Genomic DNA, 17293 nt, shown 5'->3' with positions numbered 1-17293 from the left:
TAAAAAAAAATCAAGGTACTCACAAAATAAAAGGTGGTAAAATATGAAGCCACATACCAAAAACATGGAGAGGAATAAACAATGGGTTCAAACTTAACCCTCACCTTAATATAGATTGCTACGTACAGAAATATAAAAACCTAATGGCAACCACAAACCAAAAACCACTAATAAGGGGCACCTGGGTGGCTCAGTCAGTTGAGCATGTGAATCTTGGTTTTGGCTCAGGTCATGAACTCGGGGTTGTGAGATCAAACCTCTAATCAGGCTCCTCATTCAGCCGGGAATCCACTTGAAATTCTCTCTCACCCTCTCTCTCTCTCTCTCTAAAATAAGTGAATCTTTTTTTAAACACTAATTAATATGCAAAGAATAAAGAAAAAATCCTGCTCTATAACTAATGAAAACACGAAAGGATGAGAAAAAATCTTCAGAAACAACCACAAAACAAGTAATGGTCATAAATACGTATCTATCAATAGCTACTTTGAATGTAAAAGGACTAAATGCTCCAATTAAAAGACAAAGGGTGACAGAATGGATTAAAAAAATAAAAGACCCATCTACATGCTGTCTACAAGGGACTCATTTTAGACCTAAAGCTACCTGCATATTGAAAATGAGCGGATGGAGAAATATTTATCAGGCAAATGGATGTCAAAAGAAAGCCAGGCTAGCAGATCTTGTATCAGACAAAATAGACTATTTTGTGTAATTTTTTTAATTTAAATTCAATTAGCCAACATACAGTACATCATTAGTTTCAGATGACAAAACAGACTTTAAAACAATGACTGTAATAAGAAACAAAGAAGGACATTATATAATAATAAAGGGGACAATCCAACAAGAAATGATAATTGTAAATATTTATGCACCAAACATGGGAGCACTCAAATACGTAAAAACAGTTAATAACAAAGGCACCAATTGATAATAACACAATAATAGTAAGGGACCTTAACACCCCCACTTAAATCAATAGATCATCTAAACAGTAGATCAATAAGAAAACAATGGCTTTTCCTTTCCCTTAAGATCAGGAACACGTCAAGGATGCCCACTCTCGCCACTATTGGTCAACATAGTACTAGAAGTCCTAGCAAGAGCAATCAGACAACAAAAAGAAATAAAATGTATTCAAATTGGCAAAGAAGAAGTCAAACTCTCTCTCTTCGCAGATAACATGACACTTTATGTGGAAAACCCAAAAGACTCTACCCCCAAATTACTAGAACTCATACAGCAATTCAGTAATGTGGCAAGATACAAAATCAATGCACAGAAACCAGTTGCTTTCTTATACACTAACAATGCAACTGTAGAAAGAGAAATTAGAGAATCGATTCCATTTACAATAGCACCAAAAACCATAAGATCCCTCAGAATAAACCTAACCAAAGGGGTAAATGATCTATACTCTAGGAACATACAGAATACTCATGAAAGAAATTGAAGATGACACAAAAAGATGGAAAAACATTCCATGCTCATGGGTCAGAAGAATAAACATTGTTAAAATGTCTATGCTACCCAGAGCAATCTATACTTTCAATGCCATCCTGGTCAAAATTCCAACGATATTTTTCAAAGTGCTGGAACAAACAATCCTAAAAATTTGTATGGAATCAGAAAAGACCCCGAATCGCCAAGGAAATGCTGAAAGAGAAAAACAAAGCTGCGGGCATCATGTTGCCTGATTTCAAGCTATATTACAAAGCAGTGATCACCAAGACAGCATCGTACTGGCACAAAAACAGACGTATAGACCAATGGAACGGAATAGAGAGCCCAAATATGGACCCTCAACTCTATGGTCAAATAATCTTCGACAAAGCAGGAAAAAACATGCAATAGAAAAAAGACAGTCTCTTCAATAAATGGTGCTGGGAAAATTGGACAGCTATATACAGAAGAATGAAACTCGACCATTCTCTAACACCATACACAAAGATAAACTCAAAATGGATGGAAGTCCTCAATGTGAGACAGGAGTCCATCAAAATCCTAGAGGAGAACATAGGCAGTAAGCTCTTTGACACTGGCCACGGCAATTTCTTTCAAGATACATCTCCAAAGGCTACAGAAACAAAAGCAAAAATGAACTTTTGGGACTTCATCAAGACAAAAAGCTTCTGCACAACAAAGGAAACAGTCAACAAAACAAAGAGGCAACCCACAGAATGGGTGAAGATATTTGCAAATGACACTACAGACAAAGCACTGATTCCCAAGATCTATAAAGAACTTCTCAAACTCAACACCCAAAAAACAATCAAGTCAAAAAATGGGCAGAAGACATGAACAGGGCACCTGGGTGGCTCAGTTGGTTAAGCGACTGCCTTCGGCTCAGGTCATGATCCTGGAGTCCCGGGATCGAGTCCCACGTCGGGCTCCCTGCTCAGCAGGGAGTCTGCTTCTCCCTCTGACCCTCTTCCCTCTCGTGCTCTCTATCTCTCATCTTCTCTCTCTCAAATAAATAAAATCTTAAAAAAAAAAAAGACATGAACAGACACTTCTCCAAAGAAGACATACAAATGGCTAACAGACACATGAAAAAATGTTCATCCTCATTAGCCATCAGGGAAATTCAATTCAAAACCACATTGAGATACTACCTTACACCAGTTAGAATGGCAAAAACTGACAAAGCAAAAAACAACAAATGTTGGAGAAGTTGTGGAGAAAGGGGAACCCTCTTACACTGTTGGTGGGAATGCAAGTTGGTACAGCCACTTTGGAAAACAGTGTGGAGGTGCCTCAAAAAATTAAAAATAGAGCTACCCTATGACCCGGCAATGGCACTCCTGGGTATTTACCCCAAAGACATAGATGTAGTGAAAAGAAGGGCCACATGCACCCCAATGTTCATAGCAGCAATGGCCGCAATAGCCAAACTGTGGAAAGAGCCGAGATGCCCTTCAACAGAGGAATGGATAAAGAAGATGTGGTCCATATATACAAAGAAATATTACTCAGCCCTCAGAAAGGATGAATACCCAACTTTTACATCAACATGGATGGGACTGGAGGAGATGATGCTAAGTGAAGTAAGTCAATCAGAGAAAGTCAATTATCATATGGTTTCACTTATTTGTGGAACATAAGGAATAGCAGGGAGGACATTAGGAGAAGGTAGGGGAAAATGAAGGTGGGGGGATCGGAGGGAGATATGAACCATGAGTGACTATGGACTCTGAGAAACAAACGGAGGGTTCTAGAGGGGAGGGGGGTGGGGGGATGGGTTAGCCTGGTGATGGGTATTAAGGAGGGCACGTACTGCATGGAGCACTGGGTGTTATACGAAAACAATGAATCGTGCATCACTACATCAAAAACTAATGATGTATGGTGACTAACAAAACAAAATAAAATAAAATAAAAATAAGAAAACAATGGCTTTGAATGACACACTGGACCAGATGGACTAACAGATATATTCAGAACACTCCAACCTAAAACAGAATACACTTTTTCAAGTACACAGGGAACATTCTCCAGAAGAGATCACATATTAGCCCACAAAACCACCCTCAACAAATTCAAGAATACTGAAGTTATATTAAGCATCTTTTCTGGCCACAATGCTATGAAACTAGAATTCAACCACAGGAAAAAACCCAGAAAGACCACAAATACATGCTACTAAACAATGAATGGGTCAACGAGGAAATAACAGAAGACAAGGTACATGGAAACAAATGAAAATAAAAACAAATGGTTCAAAACCCTTGGGATGCAGCAAAAGTTGTGCAAAGAGGGAAGTTTATAGCATCAAGAAGCAAGAAAAATCTCAAACAACCTAACCATACACTTAAAGGAACTAGGAAAAGAACAACAAAGCCTAAACTGAACAGAAGAGAGGAAATAATAAAGATTAGAGCAGGAATAAATTTTACAGAAACTAACAAAACAATAGAACAGACCAATAAAATTGATAAACTTCTAGTCAGACTTATCAGGAAAAAAAAATAGAAAGGACTCAATAAAATCACAAATGAGAGGAGTAATAACCAAAACCACAGAAATACAATTATAAGAGGTTATTATAAAAAAAAATGTCAACAAATTGGACAACCTGGAAGAAATAGATAAATTCCTGGAAACAAACTACCAAAACTGAAACAGGAAGAAATAGAAAGTTTGAAAAGACCAATAACCAGCAAAGAAATTCAATCAGTAATCAAAAAACTTCCAGGGGTGCCTGGGTGGCTCAGTCATTAAGCATTTGCCTTTGGCTCCAGTCATGATCCCAGGGTCCTGGGATCGAGCCCCACATTGGGCTCCCTGCTCGGCGGGCGGCCTGCTTCTCCCTCTCTTACTCCCTCTGCTTGTATTCCCTCTCTCGCTGTGCCTCTGTCAAATAAATAAATAAAATCTTAAAAGCAAAAACAAAACAAAACAAAAAAACTTCCAAACAAAAGTCCAGGACCAGATGGCTTCAAAGGCGAATTCTACCAAACATTTAAAGAAGATTTAATACCTATCCTTCTCAAACTATTCCTAAAAATAGAAAAGGAGGGGAAACTTCCAAATTCATTCTATGAGGCCAGCATTACCCTGATATCAAAACCAGATAAAGACACCACTCAAAAGGAGAAGTATAGGCCAGTATCTCTGATGAACATAAATGCAAAAGTCCTCAACAAGGGACACGAGGGTGGTTCAGTCAGTTAAGTGTCCGACTCTTGGTTTCAGCTTAGGTCATGTTCTCAGGGTCAGGAGATTGAGCCCCGCATCCATGCTCAGCAGAGCCTGCTTGAGATTCTTTCTCCCTCTGCCCCTACCCCTCACCTCAAATAAATAAATATATTTTTAAAAATCCTCAACAAAATATTAGCAAACCGAACACATACATTAAAAAAAAAAAAATCATTTACCATGATCAAGTGTGATTCATGCCTGGGTTGCAAGCATGGCTCAATATTTGCAAATCAATGTGATACTTCACATCAGTAAGAGAAAGGATAAGAACCATATGATCATTTCAATAGATGTGGAAAAACATTTGGCAAAGTACAACATCCATTCATGGTAAAAACCCTCAACAAAGTAGGTTTAGAGGGAACATACCTCAAGACCATAAAGGCCCTATATGAACAACCCACAGCGAATACCATCCTCAATGGGGAAAATGTGACCTACCCTAAGGTCAGGAACACGGCAGGGATGTCCACTCTCACCACTTTCATTCAACATAGTCTTGGAAGTCCTAGCCCCAGCAATCAGACAACAGAAAGGAGTAAGAGGTGTCCAAATCAGCAGGGAAGTAGTAAAGCTTTAACTATTGGCAGCAGACGACATGATACTATATATAGAAAACCCGAGACGTCACCAAAAAACTGCTAGAACTGATACACAAATTCACTGAAGTCACAGGATACAAAATCAACGTACAGAAATCTGTTGCATTTCCATACACCAAAAATGAAGCAGCAGAAAGAGAAATCAAGCAATCATGCCATTTTCAAGCATACCAAAAACACTAGGACACCTAGGAATAAACCTAACCAAACCTAACCAAACCTATAGTCTGAAAACTATAAAATACTGATGAAAGAAATTGAAGATAACACAAATAAATGGAAAGACATTCTGTGCTCATGGACCGAAAGAACAAATATTAAAATGTCTATGCTACCCAAAGCAATCTACACATTTAATGCAATCCCTATTGAAATGCCAACATATTTCACAGAGCTAGAACAAACAATCCTAAAATGTGTGTGGAACCACAAAAGTTTCCCCGAATAGCCAAAGCAACCTTGAGAAAGAAAAGCAAAGCTGGAGAGATCACAATTCCAGAATTCCAGTTCTGTTACAAAGTTGTAGTAATCAAAACAGTTTGGCACTGGCACAAAAACATAGGTCAACGGAACAGAATAGAGACTCCAGAAATGGACCCTCAACTCTATGGTCAACTAATCTTTGACAAAGCAGGAAAGAATATCCAATGGGCAAAATACTGTCTCTTCAACAAATGGTGCTGGGAAAACTAGACAACCACATGAAAACGAATGAACTGGACCAGTTTCTTACACCATACTAAAAAATAAATTCAAAATGGATTAAAGATCTAAATGCAAGGCTGAAACAACAAAATCCTAGAAGAGAGCACAGGCAGTAACTTCTCTGATATTGGCCAGAGCAACTTTTTCCTAGATAGGTCTCCTGAGGCAAGGGAAACAAAAGCAAAAATAAACTATTGGGACTACATCAAAATAAGAAGCTTCTGCACAACAAAGGAAACAACAAAACTAAAAGGTAACCTATGGAATGGGTGAAGATATTTGCAAATGACATATCTGATAAAGGGTTAGTATCCAAAATATATAAAAAACTGATAAAAATCTAACACCTCAAAAGCAAATAATCCAGTTAAAAAATGGGCAGGAGACATGGGTAGACATTTATCCAAAGATGACATCCAGATGGCCAACAGATACATGAAAAACTGCTCAACATCACTCATCATCTGGGAAATACAAATCAAAACCATGATATCACCCCACAGCTGTCAGAATGGCTAAAGTCAACAACACAGGAAATAGCAGCTGTTGGCAGGGATGTGGAGAAAAAGGAACCCTCTTGCACTGTTGGTGGGAATGCAAACTGGTGTAGCTACTTTGGAAAAAGTATGAAGGTTCCCCAAAATGTTAAAAATAGAACTACATTATGATCCAGCCATCACACTACTCATACCCAAAGCATACAAGAACACTAATTCAAGGGGATACATGTTTTTAGCAGCATTATTTATAGTAGCCAGAGATATGGAAACAGCCCAAGTGTCCACCAATTGATGAATGGATAAAGATGTGAGATAGATACATATATATTTATACATGTATATATATAAATATATGTATTATATGTATTATATGTATAATATATATAATTAATATATATATATAATTTAATATTATGCAGTCATGAAAAGGAATGAGATCTTACCATTTGCAACAACATGGATGGCGCTAGAAAGCGTTAAGTGAAATAATCAGAGAAGGACAAATACCATATGATTTTACTGATGTGCAATTTAAGAAAAGAAACAACCAAAGGGAAGAAAAAGATTCAAACTAATAGGCAAACTCTTAACTATAAAGAACAAACTGATGGTTACCAGAAGGGAGGTGGGGGGGAGGGGGCAGGAAATGTGTTAAACAGGTGATGTGGATTAAGGAGTGTACTTGTTGTGAGAAGCACCTGGTGATGTATGCGATTGTTTAAGCACTCTATGTACACCTGAAAATAATAAAACACTATGTTAATTGGAATTAAAATAAAAGCTCAAGAGAATATGAAAAATGGATAGGTTAAAGAGACCTCTGTGACCTCATTAAGCATAATAACATTCCCATTCTAGGGGTACCAGGAGGAGAAGAGTGAGACAAAGGAGCAGAAAACCTTTTTTGGAAATGATAGCTACTGGGTGCCTGGGTGGCTCAGTTGGTTAAGCGACTGCCTTCGGCTCAGGTCATGATCCTGGAGTTCCCAGGATCGAGTCCCGCATCGGGCTCCCTGCTTAGCAGGGAGTCTGCTTCTCCCTCTGACCTTCTTCCCTCTCATGCTCTCTCTCTACCATTCTCTCTCTCTCTCAACAAATAAAAGAACCTTTATAAAAAAATAAAAATTAAAAAAAAAACAAAAAAAACAAAATAATAGCTACCATCTTCCCTAATCTGGGGAAGGAAACAGAAATCCAGATCCAGGAAACAGACCACCTCTAATAAGATGAATTCAGTGAGGTCCACACCAAGACACATAGTATTTCAAATTACTAAGATTAAATGTAAAGACAGAAACTTAAAAGTAATAAAAGAAAAATAGTTATATACAAGGGAAACTCCCTGAGGCTATCATGTGATTTATCAGCAGAAACTTTGCAGGCCAGAAGACAGTGGCACAACATATTCAAAGTGCTGAAAGCAAAATACCGACAGCAAAGAATACTCTACCTGACAAGTTTATTTAATTGGGGAAGAAAAGGCCATAACTAGAAGAAATTTACAAAGGGAAAAAATTTCACAGGTAAAAGCAAACACATAGAAAAAATAATAATTACTTATAAAGGCAGTATGGACATGAACTAGGATATTTTATCTACAAAAATTACTCAAGAGATACACAAAGTAAAAAGATGTAAAGTGTGACATATACATAAAATGTGGAGGTGGCAGTAAAAATTGGGTGCTTTTAGAATGGGTTCAAACTTAAGCGACCAGCAGCTTAAAAGAGACTGCTATACACATGTTATATATGAACCAGAGGGTAGCCACAAACCAAAAACCTGTAACAGATACAAAAAAATAAATAAAGAGAAAGGAAATACAGGAGCCAACCACAACTGTAAAGGAAACCATCAACCCACAAAGTAGGAGACCAAAAGAAAAAGAAATGGAAGATTTACAAAACCACCAGAAAACAATGAACAAAATGGCAATCAGTATATATTTATAATTACTTTAAATATAAATGGACTCAAGACACACGTGACCAAATGGATTTAAAAAACAAGACCCATCTATATGCTGCCTATGTGAAACCTCATCCCACACCTAAAGATACATACAGACTGAAAGTAAAGGGATGAAAAAAGAGCTGCCTGTCGTCCACAAGGTTCTCTGAGTTCACTCCCAAGCACACCTGCAATTAAAAATGTCGCACCCATCCCCCCAAACTAAGCCCTCCAACCCCAGTAACCCCAGAGTCTTCTTTGATGTGGACATTGGAGGGGAGCGAGTTGGCTGAATTGTCTCACAACTGTTTGCAGATCTTGTACCCAAAAGTGCAGAAAATTTTCATGCATTCTGTACAGGAGAAAAAGGCATTGGACCCACCACTGGGAAACCTCTCCATTTCCAAGGATGCCCTTTCCATCAAACTATTAAGAAATTTATGATTCAGGGTGAAGACTTTTCAAATCAAAATGGGACAGGTGGAGAAAGTATGGTAAAAAATTTGAAAATTTCTATTATAAGCATGATCAGGAAGTTTTATTGAGCATGGCAAATGCAGGCTGCGATACAGATGGTTCTCAGTTCTTTATCACAACCATGCTGACTTGTCACGTGGATGGGAAACATGTGGTATTTGGCAAGTAATTAAAGGAATGGGTGTGGCAAGAATACTGGAAAATGTAAAAGTGAAAGGTGAAAAATCTGCAAAAGTAAATAAAATTTTATTAACAACAGAAGCCATAAAAATTATTGGAAATATTTTTTTTTTCAGATCTCAGAACTGGGAGATGTCCATTAAAAAATACACCAAAGTTTTAAGACATGTGGAAGGTTCAAAGGTTGTTATCAAGCCAGTGGATAGATTGAAGCTACAACCTATAACTTTAAGCTGCGTGCTGAATATTGGTTCTTATAAATTGAACATGTCAAATTGGCACGGAGGAATCAACGGTTGTTTGGAGGCTCTTGAAATAGACCCATCCAATACCAAAGCATTGTACCATAGAGCTCAACAATGGCAAGGATTAAAAGAATACGATCAAGCATTGGCTGATCTTAAGAAAGCTCAGGAGATAGCACCAAAAGATAAAGCTCTCCAGGCAGAACTGCTGGAAGTCAAACAAAAGATAAAGGCACAAAAAGAGAAGGCAACATATGCAAAAATGTTTGCCTAATAAGAAATTCAGTTTTCCTTAAATATGCATTGATTCTTGGATAAGAATATTTACAGGTCTTTGTCTGTTATATATGCTCACTGATGTGTTTCCTTTGATACTTTACTTTCCTATTGTTTACAGTTTAGAAATAGTGAGAAGAGTTCACTCAATAAAACAATGTTACAAAATACGGTGAAATTTATTTTTAAATGGCTATCTGCATTAATCACAAAGAACAATGGTGTCCAACCTGTTTCTAAACTCCTAAAGACACATCTTGCTTAATAAACAGATTAAAGCTTAAAAAAAATATAAAGGGATAAAAAAAAGTATTTCATGTAAATGGAAGCAAAAAGAAAAAACAGGTAACAATATTTATGTCAGAAAAAAATTGACTTTAAAACAAAGACTGAAAAGAGACAGAAAAGGTCATTACATAATGATAAAGGGATCAGTCCAATAAGAAGATATAACCATTGTAAATATCTAAGGATCCAACATAGGAGGAGCACCTAAATATATAAAGTAAATACTAACAGACATGAAGGGAGAAATTGACAGTAATGCAATGATAGGACATTTTAACATCCAACTTAACATCAGTGGATAGATCATCCAGACAGACTATCAGTAAGGAATCAGTGGCTTTGAATGACACATTAGACCAGATGGATTTAACAGATATATACAGAATGTTCCACCCCCAAACAGCAGAAACACATTCTTTCAAGTGCCGACGGCAGATTCTCCAGGATAGATTACACGTTAGGGCCACAAAACAAGTCTCAATAAAACTTAAGATTGAAATCATAGCAAACATTTTTTCTGACCACAATGGGATGAAACTAGAAATCAATTATATAGGAAAGAAAAACTGGAAGAAACAAACACATGGAGACTAAACAACATGTTACTAAACAATCAGTGGGTCAATAAAGAAATTAAAGGTTTAATCAAGAAATATCTGGAGACAAAATGGAAACCAATGGCCCAAAACCTCTAGGATGCAACAAAAGCAGTTCTAAGAAAGAAGTTTATAATGATACAGGCTTACCTCAAGAAATGAGAAAAATCTTTAAAAAAAAAAACAAACTGACCTTACACCTAAAGGAACTAGAAAAAAAAAAAAAAAAGAACAGAGCCAAAGTTACGAAGAAGAAAATAACAATTAGAGTAGAAATAAATGAAAGAGACAAACAACAACAACAACAACAACTGGGGCACCTGGGTGGCTCAGTTGGTTAAGCATCTGCCTTCTGCTCAGGTCATGATCCCAGAGTCTCGGGATCAGGATTGAGCCCCGCATCACGCTCCCTGCTCAGTGGGGAGTCTGCTTCTCCCTCTGCCCCTCACCCTGCTTGTGCGCTCTCTCTCTCTCTCTCTCTCTCTCAAATAAAATCTTTAAAACAACAACAATATAAAAGATCAATGAGGGCGCCTGGGTGGCTCAGTTGGTTAGGCGACTGCCTTCGGCTCAGGTCATGATCCTGGAGTCCCGGGATCGAGTCCCGCATCGGGCTCCCTGCTCAGCAGGGAGTCTGCTTCTCCCTCTGACCCTCTTCCCTCTCGTGCTCTCTCTCTATCTCATTCTCTCTCTCAAATAAATAAATAAAATCTATAAAAAAAATTAAAAAAAAGATCAATAAGATTAAGACCTGGTTCTGTGCAAAGATAAATTTGATAAACCTTTAGCCAGACTAATCAAGAAAAAAAAGACTGGACTCAAAATCAAAAATGAAACAGTAGTTAAAATTGGTATCATAAAATACAAAAGATTCTAAGAGATTAGTATAAAAATTATATGCCAACAAACTGGACAACCTAGGTTAAATGGATACATTCCTAGAAACATAAAATCTTCCAAGACTGAATCAGGAAGAAACAGAAAATCTGAACAGACTAAATTACTAATAACAGAATTCAATGGGTAATCCAAAAGTTCCAGACCCGATGGCTTCACATGTGAATTCTATTAACATTTAAAGGATAGTTAATACCTATCTTTCTCAAACTGTTCCAAAAAGTATAAAAAATAGAAAAGCTGTCCACAAGTCCAGCATTCCCCAAGGCCAGCATTACCCTGATACAATCCATAAGGCCAGCATTACCCTGATACCAACAGAAGACCAAGATACTCCATAAAAAGAAAAACCACATAATAATGAGACCAATATCCCTGATGAGCATAGACGCAAAAATCCTCAACAAAATATTAGCAAACCACATTCAACAATATATTAAAAGGTTCATTCACTATAATCAAGTGAGATTTATTCCAGGGATATAAGGATGGTTCAAAAAATCCAAATCAACCAATGTGATAGATCACATTAACAAAATGCAGGATAAAAACCATATGATCATTTCAATACATGCAGAAAAAGCGATGGACAAAATTCACTATCTCTTCATAATAAAAACCCTCAGGAAAATACAGAAAAAACACACCTCAACACAATAAAGGCTATATATGACAAACACACAGCTAACATCAAACTGAATGGTGAAAGCTGAAAGGTTTTTCCCTAAGATCACAAACAAGACAAGGATGTCCACTCTTAACATAGTAATGGAACTTTAATTCAACATAGTACAGGAAATCCTAACCATTACAGTCAGACAAGAAAAACAAAAGGTATCCAAATTGGTAAGGAAGAAGTGTTTATCTCTGTTTGCAGAGGACATGATACTATAAATAGAAAACCTTAAAATTCCATCAAAAAATGATTAGATCTTATAAATCCATAAAGTTGCAGGATACAAAACCAATACATGAAATCTGTTGTGTTCTGGTACACTAATAATGAAATAGCAGAAAGGGAAATAAAGAAAACAATCCCATTTTCAACTGCATCAAAGAAAATAAAATACCTAGAAATAAATTTAACCAATTAGGTGGGAGGATGCTTTATTCTGAAAACTATGACACTGATAAAAGAAATCAAAAGTAACACAAAGACATATACCATACTCATGGACTGGAAGAATATTACTGAAATGCCCATACTATCCAGAGTAATCGTTAGGTTCAATGCAATCCCTATCAAAATACAAATAGTGTTGGGGCGCCTGGGTGGCTCAGTCAGTTAGGCATCCAACTCTTGATTTCTGCTCAGGTCATGATCTCAGGGTGTTGGGATTGAGCCCCGAGTCAGGACCTGCATTCACCACAGAGTGTGCTTGAGACTCTCTCTTCCTCTCCCTTGGCCACCCCTCTCAAATAAATAAATAAATCTTAAAAAAAAAAAATACAAGTAGTGGTTTTCACAGAACTAGAACCAAGAAAAAAATCTTAAGATTTGTATGGAACCAGAGAAGACCCCCAACTAGGCAAAGCAATCTTGAGAAAAAACAAACCTGGAGGTTTCATAATACCAGATTTCAGGAAATACTACAAAGCTATAGTAATCAAAACAGTATGGTACTGGCACAAAAAGAGATCAACAGAACAGAATTGAGAGCCCAGAAATAAATTAATTGACCGTATATGTCTAGGTTTGTGACAAAAGAAACAAGACTATACAACTGGGGAAAAACAATCTTTTAATGGTGCTAGGAAAACTGGACAGCTATGTGTGTAAGGAAAACTCTAAATGAATTACATTACTCGAAATGAGTAATGAATTTCATACCTAAATATGAGACCTGAAACTTTAAAAATTCTAAAAAAAAAAAAAAAAACTGCATAGGCAGTAATCTCTTGGACCTTGGCAATTATTTTCTTGGATCTGTCTTCTCAGCCAAGGGAAACAAAAGCAGAAACAAACAATATTGTGTTATTGTGATTACAACAAACTCAGAAGCTTTTGCACAGTGAAGGAAACCATGAACAAGATAAAAAGGCGATCTACCAAATGGATGAAAATGTTTGCAAATGATGTTATCTGATGAGGGGTTAATATCCAAAATATATCAAGAACTTATTCAACTCAACACCAAAAAAAAAAAAAAAAATCCAACTTAAAAATGGGTAGAGGATTTGAATAAATATAGAGAACTGGTGGTTGCCAGAGGGGAGGTGGTGGAGGATGGGCAAAATTGGTGGAGGATTAAGTGGTACAAACTTCCAATTACAAAATAAGTCAGGGATTAAAAGTACAGCATAGGAAATATAGTCAATAATATTGTAATACACCTATCATGGTATTTCATAATATATGTAATCGTTGAAACACTACGTTGTATGCATGAAATATTATACATCAACTATGCTTCAATTAAAACTTTTATAAATTTAAAAAAAGCAAAGCCAACCTATGGAATAGGAGAAAATATTTGGAAATTATTTATCCAATAAGGGGTTAATAACCAAAATATATAAAGAACTCCTACAACTCACTAGCAAAAAGGCAATTTGATTACAAAATGGACAAAGGATCTGAATAGACATTTTTCCAAAGAAGATGGCCAACAGGTACATGAAAAGGTGCTCAACATCACTATTCATCAGGGAAATGCAAATCAAAACCACAAGGATATCCCCTCACACCTGTTAGAATGGTTATTATCCAAAAGACGAAAGATAACAACTGTTGGTGAGGATGTGGAGAGAAGGGAACCCTTGTGCCCTCATGGTGGGAATATAAATTGGTACAGCCACCATGGAAAACAGTACAGAGGTTACTCAAAAAATTAAAAATAGAACTACTATATGACCCAGTAATTCCCCTTCTGTGTATATATAGATAAGAAATAAAAACAGTCTTAAAGAGGTATCTTCATTCACATGTTTATTGTACCATTAGTCAAAATAGTCAACATATGAAAACTACCTAAGTGTCCATCAAAGGACGAATGGATAAAGAAGATGTGGTATACATACACAATGGATTATTATTCTCGCCGTGAGAAAGGAAATCCAGCAATCTGTGACAATATGGATGGACCTTGAAGGCACTATGCTAAGTGAAATACATCAGAGAAAGACAAGTCCTGTATGATATAACTTATATGTGGAATATAAAAAAGCTAAATTGCGAAACAGAATAGAATAGTGGTTACCAGGGGCTGGGAGGATGGGGAAATGGGGAGGTGTTGTCAAAAGTTACAAGCTTCCAGTCATTAGATAATAAGTTATAGGAATCTAATGTAAAGATGGTAATTTTAGTTAATGATACTGTATTATATACTTGAAAGTTGCTAAGAGGGTAGATCTTTTTTTTTTTTTTAAGATTTTACTTATTTGACACAGAGAGAGTGAGAGCGAGAGACAGACAGAGAGCAAGCACAAGCAGGGGGAATGGCAGGCAGGGGAGAAGGAGACTCCCCGCTGAGCAAGGAGCCTGATGTGGGGGCTTGATCCCCGGACCCTGGGATCATGACCTGAGCCAAATGCAGCCGCTTAACCAACTGAGCCACCCAGGAGCCCCAAGAGGATAGATCTTAAATGATCTCACTGCCAAAGAGAAGGGGTCATTACTAACGCTCATGTGGTAATCATTTTGCAACATAAAGGTGTCAAATCAACATACCGTACACCTTAAACTTATATAATGTTCAATGCCAATTATATCTCGATAAAGCTGGCGGTGGGGGGTGAGAAAATTGAAAGCAATCTAAAAATGCCCATCAGGAGAAGATGGTTCAGTAAGTTACAGTAAATCCATACAACAGAAACCTCTGCCATCTAAAAGAAAAAGGCAGCTGTATATGATTGGTACTACAGCAATATCAAGGTTATGTTCTTATTATAAAATCAAGGCCCAGGGGCACCTGGGTGGCTCAGTTGGTTAAGCGACTGCCTTCGGCTCAGGTCATGATCCTGGAGTCCCGGGATCGAGTCCCGCATCGGGCTCCCTGCTCAGCGGGGAGTCTGCTTCTCCCTCTGACCCTCCCCCCTCTCGTGTGCTCTCTCTCATTCTCTCTCTCTCTCAAATAAATAAATAAAATCTTAAAAAAAAAATCAAGGCCCAGAACAGTGTGGATCTTGTGATACAAGAGTATAAAAAATACGGTATCCATATCTGTCTATACTGAAGTATACATATACTGTGTCTGGAAGAAGACAGAAGAAACTCTTAAGGATGGCTGTGTCCAAGAAGCAGGAGGGCAGGGGTGAGGAGGAGATCTTCACTGTGTATTCTTTCGTACTTTCAGAATTTTGTACTTTTAGTATTCCCTTTATTGTTAAAAAAAAAAAAAACTTACCTCCAAATCACTCTTCTCCCACCTATTCTACATGTCGCCATTAAGACTTATGCCACCAAAGTAAGGCTTGAGCCGCAGTTCACTTCTACTTCGAAATCTCTCATCGAGCCCCCTGTATACACTGCAGTATAGGGCAGGGGTGAACTGGCCAGCCTCTGAGGCCAGGCTGCTCTAGTGAAAGTTCTGCCTCTTCCACTGATGAGTGGTGTGATCTTGAGCAAGCTTCTTAAACTCAAGGTGGTGGGATCTGTGCTAAACCAGCCAGACCCTGCTGACCCTACAGCCCTCCACTGAGTCTCTCCAGAAGTTGCCCCTGCCTTCAGAGAGCCACCACCCCTGAGGTCGCACCTCCTTCCCGGACACCCACATACCATGACTGGGTGACACAAGGGAACAAAGGGCAGGACCCTTGGAACATGGGACCTGGAACACGTCTGAAGGGAACTCAGCCTTAGAGCTCCCCACTGGGCAGGATTTGGCCTTTGCTAGACTGCACCGCAGTCCAGCTTCCTCTGCCCAATCCTGCTCATCCCTCTCCTTCCCACCCCTTCTCCAGAAGCAACCTAAAAAAATCTTCTCTTAAAAACAAACAAACAACAACAAAAAAACAAACAAAAAAACTTCTTGCATACGACTCTCAGCTCAGAGTCGGCTTGCCAGGGAACCCAACCCGCCATACTTAGTTTCCTCATGTGTACAGTGGGATGGTGGCAGTACCCGGCTCATAGGGCTGTTTCAAGGAGTTAACGAGTTTCACCTGTAAAGTGCTTAGAACCATACTCCCATGCTCTGGTTTGAATGTTTGTATCCCCTCCAAAATTCCTATACTGAAATCCTAATGCCCAATGTGATAGTACTGGGAGGCGGGACCTTTGGGGGTGATTAGGTCTTCGCGACAGAACCCTCACGAATGGGAGTGATATCCTTATAAAAGTGGCCTGAGAACTCCCTTGCCCCTCCTGCCATGTGAGGCTATGACTAGAAATCTGTGACCCAGAAGAGGCTCCTCACCCACCCGGGCTGGTACCTTGATCTCAGACTTCCAGCCTCCAGAACCCAGAGAGATATATTTCTGTTGCTTATACGCCACCCAGTCTGTGGAGCTTTGTTATGGCACTTCCAACAGACAAAGAACCCCTGGTACGGAGTAGATGCTTACTAGATGTTAGCCGTTATTTTGAGATCAAGTTCAGTCTCTTTAAATCCTCAGCCTTTGCGACTGGACTCAGCCTACAGCTCCCGTCTTACTTTTCATTCTTCTGTTCACACACTTTATGCCCAAAGCAACCTGGCTCCTGGTTGTCTTGCTTTTTTCTCATCTCCGCCATGTTCCTCCTTCCTCCTAGAGGGCTGGACTCGCCCAGCCGTGGCTGGCAATCCTATAACCATTCTCCAGACCATCTCCATGCTACTTTGCACAGAGCCTCCAACCATGCGTAACGTCTGCATAGCACTCTCTAGGTATCCCACACAGCACATGCCAAGTATCACATGGCACTGGCAGGATACTTAACTGCCCTGTCACAT

At 38.3% G+C, this 17293-nt stretch overlaps 1 protein-coding gene and 1 pseudogene across 1 annotated transcript in view; one reads left to right on the top strand and one right to left on the bottom strand.

The window, feature by feature from the left end:
- The window catches only part of CCDC3 (coiled-coil domain containing 3), a 119880-nt gene that overhangs the window by 17247 nt on the left and 85340 nt on the right, over window positions 1-17293 (bottom strand). The gene's annotated exons all lie outside the window — the stretch shown is intronic.
- Window positions 8656-9637, top strand: LOC112810092 (peptidyl-prolyl cis-trans isomerase D pseudogene; annotated as a pseudogene).

The sequence above is a fragment of the Callorhinus ursinus genome, unplaced genomic scaffold (genome assembly GCF_003265705.2).
Source record: "Callorhinus ursinus isolate GAN/ISIS: 27379988/994484 unplaced genomic scaffold, GSC_fseal_2.0 scaffold36, whole genome shotgun sequence".
Classification (NCBI taxonomy): domain Eukaryota; kingdom Metazoa; phylum Chordata; class Mammalia; order Carnivora; family Otariidae; genus Callorhinus; species Callorhinus ursinus.
This window is presented reverse-complemented; position numbering and strand designations above follow the sequence as displayed.